The sequence below is a fragment of the Cherax quadricarinatus genome, chromosome 91 (assembly GCF_038502225.1).
Source record: "Cherax quadricarinatus isolate ZL_2023a chromosome 91, ASM3850222v1, whole genome shotgun sequence".
Taxonomy (NCBI): domain Eukaryota; kingdom Metazoa; phylum Arthropoda; class Malacostraca; order Decapoda; family Parastacidae; genus Cherax; species Cherax quadricarinatus.
Genome location: NC_091382.1, coordinates 11,445,976 through 11,468,440, shown reverse-complemented (window position 1 = coordinate 11,468,440; position 22,465 = coordinate 11,445,976). Strand labels below are relative to the sequence as shown.

The window sequence follows — 22,465 nt, the reverse complement described above, 5'->3', positions numbered from 1 at the left end:
AACACACCTAAAGCCAATAATAACCCAACAAAAAGCCGCAGTAAGAATAATCGCTAAATCCCATCCCTGGCAACACCCCCCCCCCCACTCTTCATAAATCTAAACTTACTCCCTGTTCAGTACATCCACACTTACTACTGTGCAATCTACATCTACAGGACCTTAAATTCCAATATCAACCTTGACCTAAAACGCTTTCTTGATAGTTGCGACAGAACCCACAGGAACAATACCAGACACAAACATCTCTATGACATTCCCCGTGTCCGACTAAACCTTTACAAAAATTCAATGTATGTCAAAGGCCCTAAAATCTGGAACACCCTACCTGAAAATTCTAAAACTGCAGACACATTCATCACCTTCAAAACTACCATCAGAAAACATCTTATCTCCCTGATACACCCTGTCAACTAACTACACGAATACCACCTGGTGGTTCACACTTACACTCACCCATTTGACCATAAACAGAAATATCAATCTCAATCTCAAAATAATGAATCTTAACTAGTCATAAGTTGGCCTGTGATACTCCAATACTGAAACTATGTATAGTGCCAAAAGAAAAGCATTCACATTGCTAAACTCACAAACTAGTATTTAGTCACTTAGCCATAATACCAACTTACCTCATAATTTTGTAATATTTTAAACTTAAGATTTAATTTAAGTCTGCCCGAAATGCCTAGCCATGCTAGGTGTTCTAGTGGTACACTCTGTAATTATTATTTTACTACATGTAAACAATACAATAACCAAATTCTGTAAACTTAGCATTGTAATCCTTAAAGAGAATAAACTTTGAATTTGAATTTGAATTTGAATATGTAGCAGAGTGGTATATATGTTTCAGAGTGGTATATATGTAGCAGAGTGAGTATATATGTAGCAGAGTGGTATATATGTAGCAGAGTGGTATATATGTAGCAGAGTGGTATATATGTAGCAGAGTGGTATACATGTAGCGGAGTAGTGTGAGTGTAGCGGAGTGGTATAAGTGTAGCGGAGGTGTGTGGTGTTGGTAACAGTGTGGTCAGTAGCACAAGTGACGCCCTGGGAGGCACAAGTGCGCACATTCTCTCCCTTAATTTACCTTCATTTCCCCACCTGCCCTTAGCTAGTGACCGTAATTAAGAGGTGTAATAAGGTTGTTTACACGCGTGTGAGTGTTGTGGAGGTGAACCTTGTAGAGATGAGCACACAAGTGTTAATATAGTGATGAATCCCCCCGTGGCTCTACTGCTCTGCCACTCCTCATTATCTCTTATTTACTACAATAAACTCATCTTCTGATGGTTACTATGTCTCTCTGGTATTGGAAACTGTGGCAAATTATAACATGCCTGGGTTAAGTTAACCAGGAACTAAGTGATGTAAAGTGGACAGTGTTATTAAGCAACTTTGTAAGATGTTTTTGTGTGTCTTGTGTCAAGTGTTAATTCTTGTTTTTATCTTTGAACTATAATAATGTTAATTATCTTATTTATTTTAGTGTTAATTCTCGTATTTATCATGGTGTTAATTCTCGTATTTATCATGGTGTTAATTCTCGTATTTATCATAGTGTTAATTCTCGTATTTATCATGATGTTAATTCTCGTATTTATCATGGTGTTAATTCTCGTATTTATCATGGTGTTAATTCTCGTATTTATCATAGTGTTAATTCTCGTATTTATCTTTGAACTATCATAGCTTCTCAGTGTGTAAATAATTTGTAATTATTTATAAATACTAGTAATCTCGGGGTTAACAATTGAGGTTAAGAATTTATTAATGGCCCTGTGTCTTGTATTGAACTGTAAGATAAGATTTTGTTGGGATTTTTAATCCTGGAGGGTTAGCCACCCAGGATAACCCAAGAAAATCAGTGTGTCATCAAGGACTGTCTAACTTATTTTCATTGTGGACCTTCAGTCTTGTCCCCCAGGATGCAACCCACACCAGTCGACTAACACCCAGGTACCTATTTATTTGCTAGGTGAAGAGGGACAGCAGGTGTAAGGAAACCTGCCTGATGTTTCCACCCAGCCGGGGATTGAACCATGGACACTGTGTGAGGCGAGAGCGTTGCCTACCAGGCCACTTTAGGCCTGATTAATAACTTGGAGAGTTAATAACCCGAATATTATTAATCCTTTGAATACCTTTGATATACCTTCGAAGAATTTTGAGAGTATATCTACTCTCTGGTTAGACGAGCCCGGCCATGGGCCAGGCTCGACTAACCCGAATGTTTTTAATACGGGTAAATACCTGTATATTAGTAATCTGGAGGGTTAATAACCCAAATATCATTAATCCAGAGGGTTAATACCCTGAATATCATTAATCCGGAGGGTTAATTCCCCGAATATCATTAATCCAGAGGCTTAATAACCCAAATATCATTAATCTGGAGGGTTAGTAAGTAAGCAAGTAAGTTTATTTAGGCACAGGTAGTACACATAATTGCAATTATCATAAATAGTGTAAATTGCCTAAGATAACCCAGAAAATTCAGACAAAATGTCTTAATTCTGGAGGGTTAATAGCCCACATATTAAGCCACAGGATTAATAACTCAAATATTATTAAGCCATAGGGTTTATAACCCAGGATAGCCTTATAAAACCACCATGTCTAGCCTATCTCCACTGAGGTCTCCAGGTCATCTACCATAGGATATAACCTCTAACAGCCACCTAACATGAAGGTACCTATTATTTGCTTGGTGAACAAGGGCAACAAGTGTAGGAAAACATGCACAGTGGTTCCACTCATCATAGGTTTGAGCCCAGGTCCTTCAGATGTGTGTTTAGTTTGTAAGTTTATTTAGTAACTGCTGTACATAGTACAATTATCATACATAGTAACATAGTGTAAACTACCCACTTGGATTACCCCAAAAAAATGTGAAAGTTTAACACGCTACTAATGAACCATGGGAGAGTCTTATTTTACCAGTGTGGTAACCCTATGACAATGCTGAAAAACTTTTCAAATGTGCTATAAGGGAATGGCCATATTCTCTGCTAAGCTCACAAATGTTGATAACCATATATTTACATGAAAGAATTTACTCAGAAGTCTTCAATATTTTCCAACTGATGAAAACATTCTCCCATATACAGATTTAGTAAAAATAGGCAAGCACTAACCAAACCTATCTGACATTTACATTATGTTGTTGGATAACAAGTCGCTGAATCTGCCACTTGGATAACTAGTTGACCTTAGTGATTAGAAAGGTCAGTCACTTTGTTGAACACTAGTGTTGATTATTTTACAGGCATAATTATCCAAAGATGTTACCAAATTTCCAGGTGACTGACATTTGTGGGTTATTCAAGGAGCAGATTGGGTGACTGGGTTAAATATAGCAGCGAGTTATCCAACAATATACTGTATTTTTCAGTGAACAGGATGTTCTAGTGCCCTCTCCCCCAAATCCTTACTGGTTAAATTTTGGAAAAAAATATTAACCAGTAACTAAGCTGTAATTTGTACCTAATATTACCACTGGAATAGGTGTATCACTACCATTAATAATGAATAACATTATGTTAAGCCTGAGGCATTGCATGTAAAAACACACGTGCCAATGGTTCATTCTGAGGTTCTTTACCACTGACGAAACTGACTGGCAGTGTTGTTTTTCTAATCATTCTCAAGCTTAGATTACTGTCTAGTATTGAAACATTCTTTAGGCTTAGGTTGAGGTCTATGAGCAATGTAACTTTTGGCCTCCGAGACGATGGGTAAACTTTCGAGATTTATTTTTGGAAAAAAATAGCTTCTTTGACACTGTAAAATGCGTTAAATGCATTAATTTATTTATATCAATGAATTTTCTTGTATGTATATTGTCTTTATCCCTTGATAATGATGTGTTTTTTGTGTGTATTTTCATAATTTTTTGTATTACATTGACGTGTGCTTTTTAGCCAGTTTAGTAAATAAGTTTATTTAGGCACAGGCACACACAAATACAATTATCATACATAGTGTAAATTACCTAAGATAACCCCAAAACAGTTAGACAAAGTGACTTATTTTCACACTGCATACTTTTTAGCCAGTATACAGTTATAGACAAGAACACAGGAACACTGCAGAGGTCTACTGGCTGATGCTAAGGAGGTCCATCTTGCCCACCCACACCTGCTCTTGTACCTAACCATCCGAGTTTTAAGCTCTCCATGGCTCTTGCTTTGATGATGCTATTTGGAATTTAGCCCACACAACTACAACTCTGTTGCTAAACACTTTCTTGGTTGGCTATTTTCAGCACATTATTTATATCCCCATTATTTATTCTATATCCTCTTTGATCCTGTCTTTCCAGTGCAAATTCTGTGCCTTCAGCCTATCTTAATTAAATAGATTTCTGATAAACATAGATTTTGTTATCCTCCTCTGTATGTTTTCCAGCTCATTAATATCCATTCTGTAATATGGGGACTAGACTTGAGCAGCATAATCTAAACGAGTCCTTACTAACGATACCTGGAGTGAGTTTTAGGGGTCATCGCCCCCATGGCCCAGTCTGAGACATTTAAGTATAACCTGATGACTTCTACTTTTTATTCTTCTTCATATAAAACCAAGAGTTTTATTAGCTTCATTGTAAATATTTATGTATTGTTGCTTAGCTTTAAATTACTATTAGCCATAACTTCTACTGGCAAGTCTTATTTGCATTTGCGTTATTTCATTGAGATCTACATTGTTTAGCTTATAGATGTCACAGTTATTTTCTTTTCCATATTAAACTCCATCTGCCACATCCTTTGATCACAACGTCAACCTATCTTAACATTCTGTAGTTCCTTTGTGTTTTCGTCCAAATTTGCTTTTATCACTATTTACTCATTCAACTATGTTTATGCAACATATTTTTTGGCATATAAAGTGAGATGTTTAAGGCACAACCAAATTTTGACAGACATACTCTGGGAAACTCCCCCCAAAAAAAAAGAGGAGGAGGAGTACATGCTTGAAAATGATAGAGAGCCAGTGGCTGACTGCTTAGTAAGTAAGTTTGTTTAGGCACAGGTACACATTAGTCCAATTATCATACATAGTGTAAATTACTTAAGATAACCCCAAAAGTTGCTTATGCACACTGAAAGACGTGGAACTTTGCACAACCATTTGTCTGCTTCACCACCACCAAAACAAACGTGACTACCTGTTGTTTATAGATGGCTACTTTATAATTATTTACAACTTCTTAGCTGGTTATCTTATTAGATACTGGTAGTGTGTAAATCATGATTTATAATAGTTACCACTAAAGTAGTCTGGGAAACACTGTTTTTAGTTTAGTTTACCTGCACTCCAGCACTGAAACCACCACTAGCCAATAACCCAAAGCTTACTTCCTGACCTTCAGAATATAATAAAGCACGGGGTGATTTTCTGATTTTTTTTTAAGTACACCTTGTATCTCATAAAATACGGTACTGTATTATGAAGATAAAGGGACCAATACTCATCCTCGTAGAACACCACTGGTAACAGATCTCCTGTTATTGTTGTAGGAGATAAAGAAACAAGTCACTCTGCCTGACTTTCTTGGGTTATCCTAGGTTCTCTACACATGCTGCTATGTATGATGATCTACGTAACTACAGTGGACCCTCGACCAATGATATTAATCCGTTCCTGAGAGCTCATTGTTAGTTGAAATTATCGTTAGTCGAGTTAATTTTCCCCATGAGAAATAATGGAAATCAAATTAATCAGTTCCTGACACCCCAAAGTATTGAAAAAAACATTTTACCGCATGAAATATTAATTTTAATACACACAAACTGAAGAAGACATGTACAATTACATGACACTTACCTTTATTGAAGATCTGGTGATGATTGATGGGATGGGATGAGGGGAGTGTGTGGATGGTGTTAGCGTTTAGAAGGGGAATCCCCTTCCATTAGGACTTGGTGTCAAGTCCTTTTCCGGGGTTACTTCCCTTCTTCTTTTAATGCCACTAGGACCAACTTGGGAGTCACTGGACCTCTGTCGCACAACATATCTGTCCATAGAGGCCTGTACCTCCTGTTCCTTTATAACATTTCTAAAGTGTTTCACAACATTGTCAGTTTACAGGTTGCCAACACGGCTTGCAGTAGCTGTGTCAGGGTGATTTTCATCAAAAAAGGTTTGCACTTTAAGCCACATTGCGCACATTTCCTTAATCTTTGAAGTAGGCAACTTCCTCAATTTCTCTATCCCCTCCTCCGGAGCAGTTTCCTCAGGTCTGGCCTCTTGCTGTTCAAGATGATCTTGCAGCTCATCAGTGGTTAGTTCATCATTGTCCTCCTCCACCAACTCTTCCACATCCTCCCCACTAACCTCCAACCCCAATGCCACAATTGATTCCACAACTGGCATAGGCTTCTCAGGGTTAGCCTCAAATCCTTCAAAATCCTTTTTGTCTACACATTCTGGCCACAGTTTCTTCCAAGCAGAGTTCAAGGTCCTCTTAGTCACTCCCTCCCAAGCCTTACCTATAATGTTTACACAGTTGAGGATGCTAAAGTGATCTCTCCAAAACTCTTAGTCAATTGAGTTTCTGTGGTCACTACAAGGCACCTTTCAAACAGCCTTTGTGTAGAGTTTTTTGAAGTTTGCAATGACCTGCTGGTCCATGGGCTGCAGGAGAGGAGTGGTATTAGGAGTTTAAAACTTGACCTTAATGAAGCTCATTTCCACAGAAAGTCGCTCTGCTACGTCTGAAGGATGACCAGGAGCATTGTCTAATACCAGGAGGCACTTAAGGTCCAATATATTTTCCAGGAGGTAATTTTTCACAGTGGGGGCAAACACTTGGCATAACCATAACGGGCTGGAGTTTTGAGACTCTATGACCGCGGGTTCAATCCCGGCCGGGGGTATGGTTTATTTGCAATCGTGTCATTACGATTTCTTGAGTCATGCCTTACTGTTTGCCCTCCACAGCACACACAAATTACCCTTGAGGACATTGTTTTTCCTGAACACTCTGGGAGTTTCAGAGTGATACACCAATAAAGGCTTCACTTTGCAATCACCACTAGCATTAGCACACATCAACAGAGTAAGCCTGTCCTTCATAGGCTTATGTCCTGGGAGTGCCTTTTCCTCCTGAGTAATGTAGGTCCTGCTTAGCATTTTCTTCCAAAACAGGCCTGTTTCGTCACAATTAAACACTTGTTCAGGTTTAAATTCTTCACTGTCTATGTACTCCTTGAATTCCTTCACATATTTTTCAGCCGCTTTTTGGTCTGAACTGGCAGCCTCACCATGCCTTATCACACTATGTATGCCACTATGATTCTTAAATCTCTTAAACCAACCTTTGCTGGCCTTAAATTCACTCACATCACTAGTTGCAGGCATTTTTCTAATTAAATCATCATGCAACGTCCTAGCCTTTTCACATATAATAGCTTGAGAGATGCTTTCTCCTGCTATGTTTTTCGTTTATCCATACCAATAACAGTCTCTCAACATCTATCACTTGTGATTTCAGTTTCGAAAACATAGTTGCACCTTTGGCAAAAACAGCTTCCTTGATTGCCATTTTCTTGGCCACAATAGTAGCAATGGTTGATTGGGGTTTTGTGTACAACCTGGCCAGCTCGGAGACACGCACTCCACTTTCATGCTTAGCAATGATCTCTTTCTTCATATCCATAGTAATTCTCACCCTTTTTACTGTAGGGTTGGCACTAGAAGCTTTCTTGGGGCCCATGGTGACTTATTTTGCAGGTGCAATCACTGAAAACGCTGTGATAATATGAAATGTTCCAATTGTATGTTTGGATGGGACCGCGGTGGCTGGCTGGCTTGTAAACACTGGCACCCACGGGACAAGTGAGGCGCGCTCAGGCCACAAGTGGACGCATCTCGAATGGAACGAATGGCGTTGGTCGAGTTTTTTAGCGCTAGTCGAGGCAAAATTTTTGCATTAAAATGTATCGCTAGTCGGATTTAACGTTGTGCGATCCCATTGTTGGTCAAGGGGTCCACTGTATTTTTGTTAACCTGAATAAACGTACTTAAAGTACTCAGTGTCTTTACTCTTATTTTGCCTCCGGTGACAAGAACAACAACAACCTGTTTGTCGGTATGGCTTCTGAAGGCCTTTTATTGCTCCCAACACCTTACATCCCCATTCTGGTTCTCCCCATTTAATGCACTCCCTCTTCCATCGGTCAGCCATATCTCGATGCAGGAGATAATTTTTACTATTGCATGTGCTGCTAATTTCTTCAACAGTCTCCTGTGTGGTACTGTATTAAAGGCCTTGTTGAAATTTGTATACATGACATCATAGTAAATTTGTGAAGCACGAGTTCATCTTCGTAAAACCATGCAGATTCATTGATAAAATTTTATTTTTCAAAGTGGCTTTGAATTTTGTTCACACTTATTGATTGCACCAGCTTTCCTACAACTGAAGTTAGGCTGACTGGTCTTTCGTTTGAAGCAAGTAACCCCTCTCCTGATTTGTAAATACAGCCTCTCCTCACTTAGCGACGTACTCGTTTACCGACCACTCAAACTTAAGACCTGCTCTCCAACAAGTATGCAAATCTAAATAATGTATATTAAAGCTGATTTCTTCTGTTCTGTTTATTACAGTATACAGTCAACTACTGTAAATGTCGTAGGGGTTCTTAACCCTTTGAGGGTCGACAGGCCCTCTCCGAAACTCGTTCTCAGGGTCGGCCAAATTTAAAAAAAAAAAAAAATTATTTTCTCTTATGAAAAGATAGAGAATCTTTTCCCGATCATAACGACACCAAAAGTTTGAAATTTGATAGAAAACTTAGGGAATTATGCTCTCGCAAAGTTAGCGGTCTCGGCGATGTTTACGGATCGGCGATTTTGCCCACTTTGAGCCCCATTTTCGGCCAATTTCACTGTACTAGTCGACAAAAAACATGAATATTTCGCTAGAACTCCATTTTTTCTATCGAATGGGTGCAAGAAACCACCCATTTATAAATTCAACTATCCAGTACAGTGGTCAGAATTTAGCAATTTTGCCAATTTCACACAAATTTCAAAAGATGCCAATTTCGGAATAGGGTCCAGAATAAACAAGAAAGACATTCCTGGCACTAAAATGACATTTCCTCTAGTCATTAGTCACGTCTCAAGGCCCCTCTTATATTCTTTTGCTTTCCACTTTGAATTTTTATTCTCACAAAAAATATAAGATTTACTGTTATGCAGACTACTGCATTAGTGTAAAAAATGGTATAAATATTATTGGTGCACTTGTGAAAGAATATTAGACTCGCCAGTTGACGTGTATTGCACGCTTGGCACGATTTGTTTACTTTTGAAGTTTGGTAAAAATCGAACATTTCTGCTACTTTGAGCTCAATTTCAAGGCACCTTTCTTTGTAAAACCAGTCAAAATCATCTCAATTTCAGTAATATGTCTTCCATTCTATAAAATGAGACCAAGAAAACTAGAATACAACAATAAATACCATACGAAAATACACTGCAAAGTCGCTGATTTATTAAAAAAAAATGGAAAAAGTTTTTTTTTTCTCATTATGCACTGTGTGCTGCAGGATTTTTTTTAGACTGTGCACACTGACCACATAGACCCATTCTTTCATATGAAGGCCTACCAGCTTTCTCCCACTAGATTTGAGGTCGCTAGAATTTATGAGTACTAGTACGTCAAAAACCCCTACACGTAAGACGTACTAGTACGACGAAAACCCTCAAAGGGTTAAAAGGCGATATCGAGGGTTGAAGGTAGACACACTGGTTGGATGGTAACGATATATTGTCAGACTGTGATGATGGGAGATGGAGCCCAGCCTTGCCGTGTTCAGGCCTGGATGTCTATGCCGCGACTGAGGGGGAGGCAGAGGTACGAACTTACACATGCGCATCTCGTGACGTAACACAGTCACTCGGCCTAAGGATCTTCTATATAAACACATGTAAGGGGATTCAGCAACTATGCTGACATAAAAACATTTAAAAGTATACCAGAAATGTTATATGTGGTGCAAAGATGACATTACCTGGAGTTTACCTGGAGAGAGTTCCGGGGGTCAACGCCCCCGCGGCCCGGTCTGAGACCAGACCTCCTGGTGGATCAGAGCCTGATCAACCAGGCTGTTGCTGCTGGCTGCACGCAAACCAACATACGAGCCACAGCCCGGCTGATCCGGAACTGACTTTAGGTGCTTGTCCAGTGCCAGCTTGAAGACTGCCAGGGGTCTGTTGGCAATCCCCCTTATGTGTGCTGGGAGGCAGTTGAACAGTCTCGGGCCCCTGACACTTATTGTATGGTCTCTTAACGTGCTAGTGACACCCCTGCTTTTCATTGGGGGGGATGGTGCATCGTCTGCCAAGTCTTTTGCTTTCGTAGTGAGTGATTTTCGTGTGCAAGTTCGGTACTAGTCCCTCTAGGATTTTCCAGGTGTATATAATCATGTATCTCTCCCTCCTGCATTCCAGGGAATACAGGTTTAGGAACCTCAAGCGCTCCCAATAATTGAGGTGTTTTATCTCCATTATGCGCGCCGTGAAAGTTCTCTGTACATTTTCTAGGTCGGCAATTTCACCTGCCTTGAAAGGTGCTGTTAGTGTGCAGCAATATTCCAGCCTAGATAGAACAAGTGACCTGAAGAGTGTCATCATGGGCTTGGCCTCCCTAGTTTTGAAGGTTCTCATTATCCATCCTGTCATATTTCTAGCAGATGCGATTGATACAATGTTATGGTCCTTGAAGGTGAGATCCTCCGACATGATCACTCCCAGGTCTTTGACGTTGGTGTTTCGCTCTATTTTGTGGCCAGAATTTGTTTTGTACTCTGATGAAGATTTAATTTCCTCATGTTTACCATATCTGAGTAATTGAAATTTCTCATCGTTGAACTTCATATTGTTTTCTGCAGCCCACTGAAAGATTTGGTTGATGTCTGCCTGGAGCTTTGCAGTGTCTGCAATGGAAGACACTGTCATGCAGATTCGGGTGTCATCTGCAAAGGAAGACACGGTGCTGTGGCTGACATCCTTGTCTATGTCAGATATAAGGATGAGGAACAAGATGGGAGCGAGTACTGTGCCTTGTGGAACAGAGCTTTTCACCGTAGCTGCCTCGGACTTTACTCTGTTGACGACTACTCTGTGTTCTGTTAGTGAGGAAATTATAGATCCATCGACCGACTTTTCCTGTTATTCCTTTAGCACGCATTTTGTGCGCTATTACGCCATGGTCACACTTGTCGAAGGCTTTTGCAAAGTCTGTATATATTACATCTGCATTCTTTTTGTCTTCTAGTGCATTTAGGACCTTGTCGTAGTGGTCCAATAGTTGAGACAGACAGGAGCGACCTGTTCTAAATCCATGTTGCCCTGGGTTGACACAAATCTACTACCAGTATAGTATGCTCCTTGCTTAACGACCTGTTCGCTTACCGACCTACTCATAGGACCGGAACCCTCTCGTTAAGTGAGGAGAGGCTATATGTACATACCTCATCACATTTGTCATTTTTTACTTATCTGGTATTATACTCATAGTGATACACTGGAGACTAGCTACCACTTATGGTGTAATCCCTCATTCCAGTGAGGTTCACAACATGAAAATCAGGAACCTTAACTTTATTACTGTTACAGGTCTCCCTCAACATTTGCAAAGGTTAGGGGATCAAGAACCTCACGAATGTTGAAAAATCTCGAATGCTTGGTGCCCCAATATATTGTAGGGAAATATAATACAATACTGCGTCCTTAACCTATTGAACCATTAACAATCATAAAACACATATAAACATCGTAAAATATTGTAATGGGGCCAGCCCTTTGGTAAAGAAGGTGAGAAAAACTATAGAATTCAAGAAAGAACTCGTAGCCGAGTACCAAAGTGGAGGAGGAAAAGAGAGGGGAGAATGTGCCTTCTTCAGTGATTCAGTGATTCTACAATATGTATGATACTAAAGCAGCATAAGTCGATAAAGGCTATACAGTGGACCCCCGCATAGCGACTTTAATCCGTGCAAGAGGGCTGATTGTTATGCGAAATGATCGGTATGCGAATGAATTTTCCCCATAAGAAATAATGGAAATCAAATTAATCCGTGCAAGACACCCAAAAGTATGAAAAAAAAAATTTTACCACATGAAATGTACATTTTCCTACACACAAAGAGAAGGATACATGCACAATAGTAGAGTAGTACATGCACAATATATATTGTGCATGTACTACTCTACTAAATGAAGAATAAATGACACTTACCTTTATTGAAGATGCAGCAATGACTGATGAGACACTGTGTCCTGGGAGTGCCTTTTCCTCCTGAGTACTGTAGGTCCTGTTTGGCATTTTCTTCCAGAACAGGCCTTATCACACTGTGTATGCCACTACGATTCTTAAATCTCTCAAACCAACCTTTGCTGGCTTTAAATTCACCAATATGAGCACTAGTTCCAGGCATTTTTCCCTGTTCACCTGGGTGTTAGTCGACTGGTGTGGGTTGCATCCTGGGAGACAAGATTAAGGACCCCAATGGAAATAAGTTAGACAGTCTTCGATGACACTGACTTTTTTGGGTTATCCTGGGTGGCAAATCCTCTGGGGTTAATTGTTTCTTGGTATTCTCAATAAGCCACACCAACAACGGTGCTACATCAGCAGCAGCAGCAGCAGCTGACAGTGATACAGCAGCAGCAGCTGACAGTGATACAGCAGCAGCAGCTGACAGTGATACAGCAGCAGCAGCTGACAGTGATACAGCAGCAGCAGCTGACAGTGATACAGCAGCAGCAGACGATGCTACAGCAGCAGCAGACGATGCTACAGCAGCAGCAGACGGTACTACAGCAGCAGCAGACGGTACTACAGCAGCAGCAGCAGCAGCAGCTGACGGCGGTACAACAGCAGCAGCAGCTGACAGTGCTACAGCAGCAGCAGACGATGCTACAGCAGCAGCAGACGATGCTACAGCAGCAGCAGACGGTGCTACAGCAGCAGCAGACGGTGCTACAGCAGCAGCAGCAGCTGTACCACCAATAGTAGCGATGGTTGATTGGGGTTTATTATACAACCTGGCCAGCTCGGAGACACGCACTCCACTTTCATACTTATCAATGATCTTTTTCTTCATCTCTATAGTAATTCTCACCCTTATTGCTGTAGGGTTGGCACTAGAAGCTTTCTTGGGGCCCATGGTCACTTATTTTGTAGATAAAATCACCAAAAACACTGTAATAATACGAAATGTTCCGATTGTATGCTTGGATGTTACCGCGGAGGCTGGCTGGTAAACAATGCCACCGGCGGCACATGTGAGGCTGGCTAAGGGCGCACATTGGACGCGTCTCGGACGAAGAGCGGTGAGCGGGTTTTTGGGCGGTATGCGAGGCAAAATTTTTGCGATAAAAGCGAGCGGTATGCGGATTGAACGGTATGCGATGCGTACGGTATGCGGGGGTCCACTGTAGTGCCAGCCAGCAATAAAGTGTAGCATTAACAGTGTAGCAAGTAAGTTAAGTGATTAATCGATAGAGAAAGGACAGTACGAACCTAACTCCTCCACTGTTGTTGGAGTTACACAGGGTGACTGACAACACCGCCGTCTCTTAGGCTCTTCTGCCTCGTATGCCGCCTCCACCACAGCTATATACGGCTTATGTCTCAGTGGCCCTTATGCACCCAACAACAATAACATAGCAACACTCGTGACATACTTAATGACATATTTTATTCATTCTAGATTATATGTCATGTTTCTATGTTATTAATATTGTTTATTGTGTCATATTATATGAATTGTGATAAATAAATAAGCCGTAGAGTTGATATTGGTGTCATATTGAAGGACTATCTTGTCCTATCTCCTAACAAACTCTGCCACCACCACAATTCAATTCAATTCAATTCAAAGTTTATTCTCTGTAAGGATTACAATGCTTAGTTTACAGAATTTGGTTATTGTGTGGTTTACATGTAGTAAAATAATTAGAGTGTACCACTAGAACACCTAGCATGGCTAGGCATTTCGGGCAGACTTACATTAAATCTTAAGTTTAAAATATTACAAAATTATGAGGTAAGTTGGTATTATGGCTAAGTGACTAAATACTAGTTGTGAGTTTAGCAATGTGAATGCTTTTGTTTTGGCACTATACATAGTTTCAGTATTGGAGTATCACAGGCCAACTTATGACTAGTTAAGATTCATTATTTTGAGATTGAGATTGATATTTCTGTTTATGGTCAAATGGGTGAGTGAGTGTAAGTGTGAACCACCAGGTGGTATTCGTATTATTAGTTGACAGGGTGTATCAGGGAGATAAGATGTTTTCTGATGGTAGTTTTGAAGGTGATGAATGTGTCTGCAGTTTTGGAATTTTCAGGTAGGGTGTTCCAGATTTTAGGGCCTTTGACATACATTGAATTTTTGTAAAGGTTTAGTCGGACACGGGGAATGTCATAGAGATGTTTGTGTCTGGTGTTGTGCCTGTGGGTTCTGTCACAACTATCAAGAAAGCGTTTTAGGTCAAGGTTAATATTGGAATTTAAGGTCCTGTAGATGTAGATTGCACAGTAGTAAGTGTGGATGTACTGAACAGGGAGTAAGTTTAGATCTATGAAGAGTGGGGGGGTGTGTTGCCAGGGATGGGATTTATTGATTATTCTTACTGCAGCTTTTTGTTGGGTTATTATTGGCTTTAGGTGTGTTGCTGCAGTTGAACCCCAAGCACAGATAGCATAGGTGAGGTATGGATATATAAGTGAATGGTATAGTGTGAGAAGGGCAGTTTGCGGCACGTAGTATCGTATCTTGGAGAGGATCCCAACCGTTTTGGATACTTTTTTGGTTGTGTGTTGGATATGGGTGCTGAAGTTCAAGTTGTTGTCGAGGTATAGGCCTAGGAATTTGCCCTCATTATGCCTGGCAATTAGAGTGTTGTCGATCTTAATGTTAATTTGCGCATCTCCTGCTCTGCTACCAAACATAATGAAGTAGGTTTTGTCAACGTTAAGCGTAAGTTTATTGGCTGTCATCCAAGTCGATATTTTGATCAGCTCCTCATTAACAATGGTGTTGAGGGTGGCATACTTAATGACATATTTTATTTTATTTATTAATTTGAACATGATAGAGAAGTACAAAGGAATCCAGTAATTTAAGTGTAACATGCCAAAGCCCCTAGTATGCAGAGCATTATGGGCTGGCTTAAAGTTAACTTAAGATTAATTAAGCAATGATATATTCAGTGGTAATACATTATTGTAAACAGATTACAATTAAGCACAAATGAGTATTACAAAGACAGGTCATATGGTCATTTACTGTGTTGCTGTACATTCAGTAGAATGAAGTATTCTGTTAGGTAATGTAATAAAAAATAACAAAGTTTGATTGGGTCATAGGTTAAACATTTATGAGATACAATTATGAGAAACATTTGTGAGATACAATTTATGAGATACAGTTATTCAGTATTTATTTAGTTTTGGGTAAGTGATTTTTGAGAAGAGACTTGAATTTATAAACAGACAGTGTTTCTTTTATATTCACAGGTAATGAATTCCAGATTTTAGGGCCTTTAATGTGCATTGAGTTTTTGCATAGCATGAGATGGACATGAGGAACATCAAAGAGTGATCTGTGCCTTGTGTTATGGTCATGTGTTCTGTTGAGGTTGGTAAGGAGATGTTTGAGGCAAGGGTTTATATCCGAGATAAGTGTTCTATGTATGTAGTAGGTGCAGTAATAAGTATGGATGTTTTGTATGCTGAGTAGGTTTAGAGTTTTGAATATTGCTGGAGTGTGCTGCCTGTAGTGGGAATTTGTTATTCTGACTGCAGCCTTTTGTTGGGTAATTAGTGGTCTGAGATGGTTTAATGTTGTAGATCCCTATGCACAAATTCCATAGGTGAGATAGGGGTAAATAAGTGAATGATATAGGGCCAGGAGGGCTGACTGTGGAACATAGTACCGTATCTTCGATAGTATGCCTACGGTCTTGGAAATTTTCTTGGAAATTTGTTGTATATGTGTTTGAAATTTGAGTCTATTATCAAGGTGGATTCCTAAGAATTTTCCCTCTGTGAGCTGTGTGATAGATGATCCATTTATCTTTATGGTAAGAGGGACATCTGTAGCTCTGTTATCAAATTGAATGAAGTAAGTTTTGTTAATGTTTAGAGTAAGTTTGTTTGTCCTCATCAAGGTAGATATTTTCTGTAATTCGGTATTCACAGTATTGGCTAGCATGACCGGGCTCGGGTGAGAGAAGACGTATGTAGTATCATCTGCAAATGTCAGCATAGTTGCTGATCCCCTTATATGTGTTGTAAAGCGTATTATAGTATCATTCATGTGTTTATATAGAAGATCACTTAGGCCTGTGACTGTATGCGTCACGGGGTACAGCTTGAGTCAGGGTGAGACGCACTGCCTCGTTCTCACTCGGCGTATAGACATCCAAGCAGTAACACGCACGGCAGGCGGGGCCCATCGCTACCTCTCATCCACAGTCTGACAATATATAGTGTTACCATCCAACAAGGTGTTTACCTTCAACCCTTGTATCTCCTTAAGAACCCCTACGGCACAAATAGTGTGGGTTTGAGTAGTTGCGATGCATTTGGTAGGTCATTTATGTATATGAGAAAAAGAAGAGGGCCAAGAACACTTTCCTGTGGGACACCAACTGTAATTGGCTGTGCGGAAGAGTTTGCCCCATTTGTGTTCACATACTGGCTTCTGTTGCTGAGGTATGACTTAGGTAATTGAGGGAGTGCCCTCTTATACCATAGTGTGACAATTTTGTGGAGCAAGTCATGGTCAACTGTATCAAAAGCTTTACGTAAGTCAGTGAAGATTCCCAGTGGGACTTCTTTTTTCTCTATTGCAGTGTACATGTATATATGTTCTAGCATGTGTATAATAGCATCATTAGTATTTTTATTAGGCCTAAACCCAAATTGACAGGGGTTGAGTATGTTGTGGGAGATGAGGTAGGAATAGATTTGCTTATGAATTAATTTTTTGAAGATTTTAGGGAGAGGGTGTAAGTTGGATATTGGCCTTTAGTTATTCAAATCTGTTTGGTCTCCTCCTTTATGGATCGGGGTGACCCTTTCTATTTTGAGAACTGTGGGGAAGGTAGAGGATTCGATGGATTTGTTAAAGAGTGTTGCAATGATTGGTGATAGCACTTGTGATGCTTTTTTGTATATAAAGGGTGGTAAGGTATTTAAATCTCCTGTCTTTTTTTTTAGTGTGTTGATAATAAGGGAGACTTCAGTTGGGTTAATCAGAACTAGAACAGTGTGTTAGGGTAGTTGCCAGTGAGGTAGTCATTGGGTGGGGTATTTGAGCTTGGGATTTTATTGGCAAGGTTTTTTCCTATAGTGGAGAAGAAATCATTGAGTCTGCTTGCTGTTTCAGTTGGTGGGAGTTGGGGTTCATCTGATTTTGTTAGTTCAATTTCGCTATTTCGTGATATCTTTTTTGTTCCTAGAATTTCAGATAGAGTTTTCCAGGTCTTTTTTATATCACCTCTTAAGTTGGATAATCTGTTCTCATAATACAATTGTTTAGCTCTTCTTATCAGGCTGGTTAGGAATGACGAGTAACGTTTTGTTTGGTCTCTGGTTATGTGACCCATTCTGTACTGTTTTTTGTACAGGTGCTTTGTATTTATGGATTTGAGGATGCTGGGTGTTAGCCAGGGACTGTTCAGTCTCTTAGCTGTCATCTGTTTAGTTTTTTTAGGGCAGTGCTTGTTATAGAGGTATTGGGTCTTTTTTAGAAAATTATTAATACATTCATCAATATCTGTATAGATTTCTAGCTCAGTGTGCCAGTCAGTGTTTGTCACTGCTGCTGTGAAGTTATTAATGGCTGCCTCATTGTGAAGTCTGAAAGTGACTTCAGTAGTGTCTTGGGGTAATTTGCCAAGGTTTGTTATAAGGAAGGTAGGGTAGTGGTCTGTGGTATTATCTGTGATTATGCCTGATTTTAAAGGGGATATGGTGTTGGTTCAGATGTGGTCTAGTAGGGAAACACTAGTCTGTGTAACTCTTGTAGGTTTTGTTACTGAACATTAAAATGGTATAAAATACCGACAGATTGTTAGGTAAGACACATATGCAACAGTTAGGTATCTTTATTTCGAAACGTTTCGCCTACACAGTAGGCTTCTTCAGTCGAGTACAGAAAAGTTGATAGAAGCAGAAGATACTTGAAGACGATGTAATCAGTCCATCACCCTTAAAGTTTTGAGGTGGTCAGTCCCTCAGTCTGGAGAAGAGCATTGTTCCGTTGTTCATTCTGTCAGACACTGCAACACAAGGGTATCTTGGTACAGACCATCAACTTCGACCTCTACTAGTGAGAACGGCTGGGTTTGAGAGGGACCTGCCCTCCCAAAGCAACCTACGTCTCACCTCCTGGCACTATATAAAGGCTCCATCCTGTCACTTCAACTTCATATTGTTTCAGACAACGGAACAATGCTCTTCTCCAGACTGAGGGACTGACCACCTCAAAACTTTAAGGGTGATGGACTGATTACATCGTCTTCAAGTATCTTCTGCTTCTATCAACTTTTCTGTACTCGACTGAAGAAGCCTACTGTGTAGGTGAAACGTTTCGAAATAAAGATACCTAACTGTTGCATGTGTGTCTTACGTAACACAGGTTTTGTTACTGTTGGTAGCAACATGCAGTTACTCATAGTGTTTGCAAATTCAGTAACATGTGGGTCCTGGTCTTGCAGGAGATTTATATTGAAGTCACCTGAGAGCAGTAAGTGATCTTTATTCATGCGTGCATTAGTTATCATACTTCCTAGGTTTTCACTAAAATGGCTAATATTTGACTGAGGTACTATGTAGATGTTTATTACTGTGAGAGGTTTTTGTAGGTGTTTGGATTTGAATTTAGCTATTATATATTCCCCATGTTCATCCCTTGTGCAAGTATTAGTGATACATTCTAGTTGGTCTGAGTAGTATATAGCTGTGCCACCCCCTTGTTGATCTGGCCTACAGTTGTGTATGGCTGTGTAACCAGGAATGGCATAGACATCTGTAGTATCAGGCTTTAGCCAGGTTTCGGTGAGAGTAATGATGGACATACTGGCATGTAGGGAATTTAGTAATGCTATGAGGTCATATAATGCTTGCTTAAAGATCTGATATTGTAGTTAAAGACCGTTATGTTGTTGTTGGCTCAGGAGTGCCTTTGATTGTTCTGCTGTGTAGTAATTACAGTTACTGTTTGATTCATTTAAGTCATTCAGTAAGAGGTTGGTATCAGGATCAATGCTTGTAATCATAAGATTTAGAGTGAATCTATAGTAAGAATTAAGTATAAGACAAAGTAAATATTCTAAAGCTAAAATATAGTACCTGAATTATTTTAACAAATGTAAAAAATACGAGTTAGTTCTTTAAAGCTAAAATAAAGGAGACAATACAAAAGGGACTAAAATAATTTGTGATGAACAAATAGTGATGATCAAGTAATGGAGCTTGGAAATATAATAGTAGGTAGTACTTTAAAGTTAAAATTAGGGAGATAATATAAACGGGAATAATATAAGTTGTGGTGAACAAATAAAGTGGTAATCAAATAATTGAGCTTTGGAATATAATGGCAAAATAGTGAACGTTTTATACTTTAGCACCTGAGAATAGCACCTTGATTACTTTAACAATTGTGAATATATGAACTAAGGTAGTTATGTAAAGCTAAAATAATATAAATGGGAATAATATAAGTTGTGGTGAACAAATAAAGTGGTAATCAAATAAATGAGCTTTGGAATATAATGGCTAAATAGTGAACTTATTACACTTTATTATGTCATGTCGGATGAATTGTGATAGATAAATAAGCTGTAGAGTTGATATTGGTGTCATATTTAAGGACTACCTTGTCCTATCTCTAAACAAACTCTGCCACCGCCACAATTCTAAGATATGTAATATGATTGGGTGACTGGGAATTTGCAAATGTTCGAAGCCCTCAAACGTGGAAAACACGAATGTTGAGGGAGACCTGTATGCTGGTATCTCCATGAAATTGGAAACCTTGTAATTTCTGATCACTTCCTTCAAGCTTTTTATTAACCTGGCCTGGTGGCTAAAGCTCCCGCTTCACACACGGAGGGCCCGGGTTCGATTCCCGGCGGGTGGAAACATTTCGACACTTTTCCATACACCTGTTGTCCTGTTCACCTAGCAGCAAATAGGTACCTTGGTGTTAGTTGACTGGTGTGGGTCGCATCCTGGGGGACAAGATTAAGGACCCCAATGGAAATAAGTTAGACAGTCCTCGATGACGCACTGACTTTCTTGGGTTATCCTGGGTGGCTAACCCTCCAGGGTTAAAAATCCGAACGAAATCTTATCTTATCAGAGATTCCATGTTTGCTAGAACCAAGTCCAGCAAATTATCCTCTAGTTGGCTCTGCTACAGATTGGTGTAAAAAAACAATCTTGAACTTTCTAGAAAATAGCTAGACTTTAGGTTTTGTGTCAGATTGTTCTAATTAATTTGGCCGATTTTGAAGTCTTTTTACTTAGATGCCTTAGCAGTTTCATCCCAAAGAAATTTACCAAAGTCATTATCTAGATTAGGAGGTCTGTAGGTCACACCTTCCAAAAACTGCAGGCATGTAGTTTCCAATTCTCTCTTGACACCTGATAATAGCCTAGGATGTTAAAGTAAATAACTCATCACAGTGACAGGCCTGTATGCTGGTTGTAATGAGAGAATAAAGCTCTTTACAGTCTACAGTTAACCCTTTCAGGGTTTCCGACGTACTAGTACGGCTTACGCACCAAGGTTATTGAGGTACTAGTACGCGTAAATTCTAGCGCCTTCAAATCTAGCGAGAGAAAGCTGGTAGGCCTACATATGAAAGAATGGGTCTATGTTGTCAGTGTGCACAGTATAAAAAAAATCCTGCAGCACACAGTGCATAATCAGAAAAAAAACTGACCGTGTTTTTGGTTTAAAACAGCGACTTTGCACTGTATTTTCGTATGGTATTTATGGTTGCATTATAGTTTTCCTGGTCTCATTTTATAGAATAGAAGACATATTACAGAAATTGAGATGATTTTGATTGGCTTCACAACAAAAAGTACCTTGAAATTGAGCTCAAAGTAGCAGAAATGTTCGATTTTTGCCAAAGTTCAAAAGTAAACAAATCATGCCATGCGTCCAATACACGTCAACTGGTGAGTCTAATATTCTTTCACAAGTACGCTGATATTATTTATACCATTTCTACACTAATGCAGTAGTCTGCATAACAGTAAATCTATTTTTTGTGAGAATAAAAATTCAAAGTGGAATGCAAAAGAAATGTAAGAGGGGCCTGGGGACGTGACTAATGAACAGAGGAAATGTTATTTTAGTGCCAGGAATGCCTGTCTTGTTTATTCTGGACCCTATTTGGAAATTGGCATCTTTTGAAATTTGTGTGAAATTGGCAAAATTGCCAATTTCTGACCACTTTATTGGATAGTTGAAATCAGTAAATGGGTGGTTTCTTGTACTCATTCGATAGAAAAAATGGGGTTCTTGCAAAATGATTATGATTTTTGTCGACTAGTACACTGGAATTGGCCGAGAATAGGGCTCAAAGTGTCTAAATTTTCCATCAAATTTCATACTTTTGGTGTCATTATGATCTTTGAAAAGATTCTCTATCTTTTCATAAGAAAAAATAATTTTTTTTCCAAAAAATTTTCGACCCTTTGGACAAGTTTAGGAGAGGGCCTGCCAACCCTGAAAGGGTTAATATTCAACCTTAACTTTTAACTTTGTCCAGAGGGCTTAGAAATATTTAAACTTCAATAATTATAAAATAAATTACTATAAATCAAAGTAAAGTGGGTTAAATATATTTTATAATTGTGTTATGGAAGTTAAAGTTTTCTACCTATCTTAGGCACCAGTATGAAAAAGATATATTAGTACCATTAACCCTTGTGTCTGTCACGTAGATCTACATCATTGATACCAGGGTCCTTCATGTAGATCTATGTTTTGAGCACAGCTAACTCAGATGAGCTATGAGCAGTAAATTTTGGTCTAGATGTGACAGAATGGGTCTGTGTGGTGAGTGTTCATGTTGTAAAAAAAAGAAGTCCTGCTCCATGTGGTGCATGATGGGAAAGTAAAACTCTGACCTTGTGTTTTGTTTAAAATAGGAGCTTTGAGGTATTTTATAGGATGGTTTTATGGTTTTATTAGCTGTTTCTTGCTATTATTTGATCAAATGGAAGATATACTACTGAAATAGACATGATTTTATTGGTTTGAGGACTGGAAGCAGCTTGAAATTGGGCTCAAAATAGCAGAAACATTATATTTTTGCTGATGTTCCAGAGGATGGGTGAGGCCTCCCTTCACCCCTATCACACCCCCCTGGTCTGACTTTATTAGGTTATACTGGGTGGCTAACC

General features: G+C 39.3%; 1 protein-coding gene across 8 annotated transcripts in view; it reads left to right on the top strand.

The window, feature by feature from the left end:
* LOC128704930 (unc-112-related protein) overlaps positions 1–22,465 on the top strand; it is a 452,607-nt gene that overhangs the window by 70,960 nt on the left and 359,182 nt on the right. For 2 of the 8 annotated variants that reach the window (XM_070104378.1, XM_070104383.1), the window contains exon 1: positions 1,011–1,140. The exons of 1 other annotated variant lie outside the window; for it this stretch is intronic. The gene's annotated coding sequence lies outside the window, so the exon portion shown is untranslated. Of the gene's footprint in view, positions 1–1,010; positions 1,166–22,465 lie in introns of those variants that run through there. 5 more of the 8 variants (XM_070104384.1, XM_070104379.1, XM_070104382.1 and 2 more) reach the window with 5 other exon arrangements.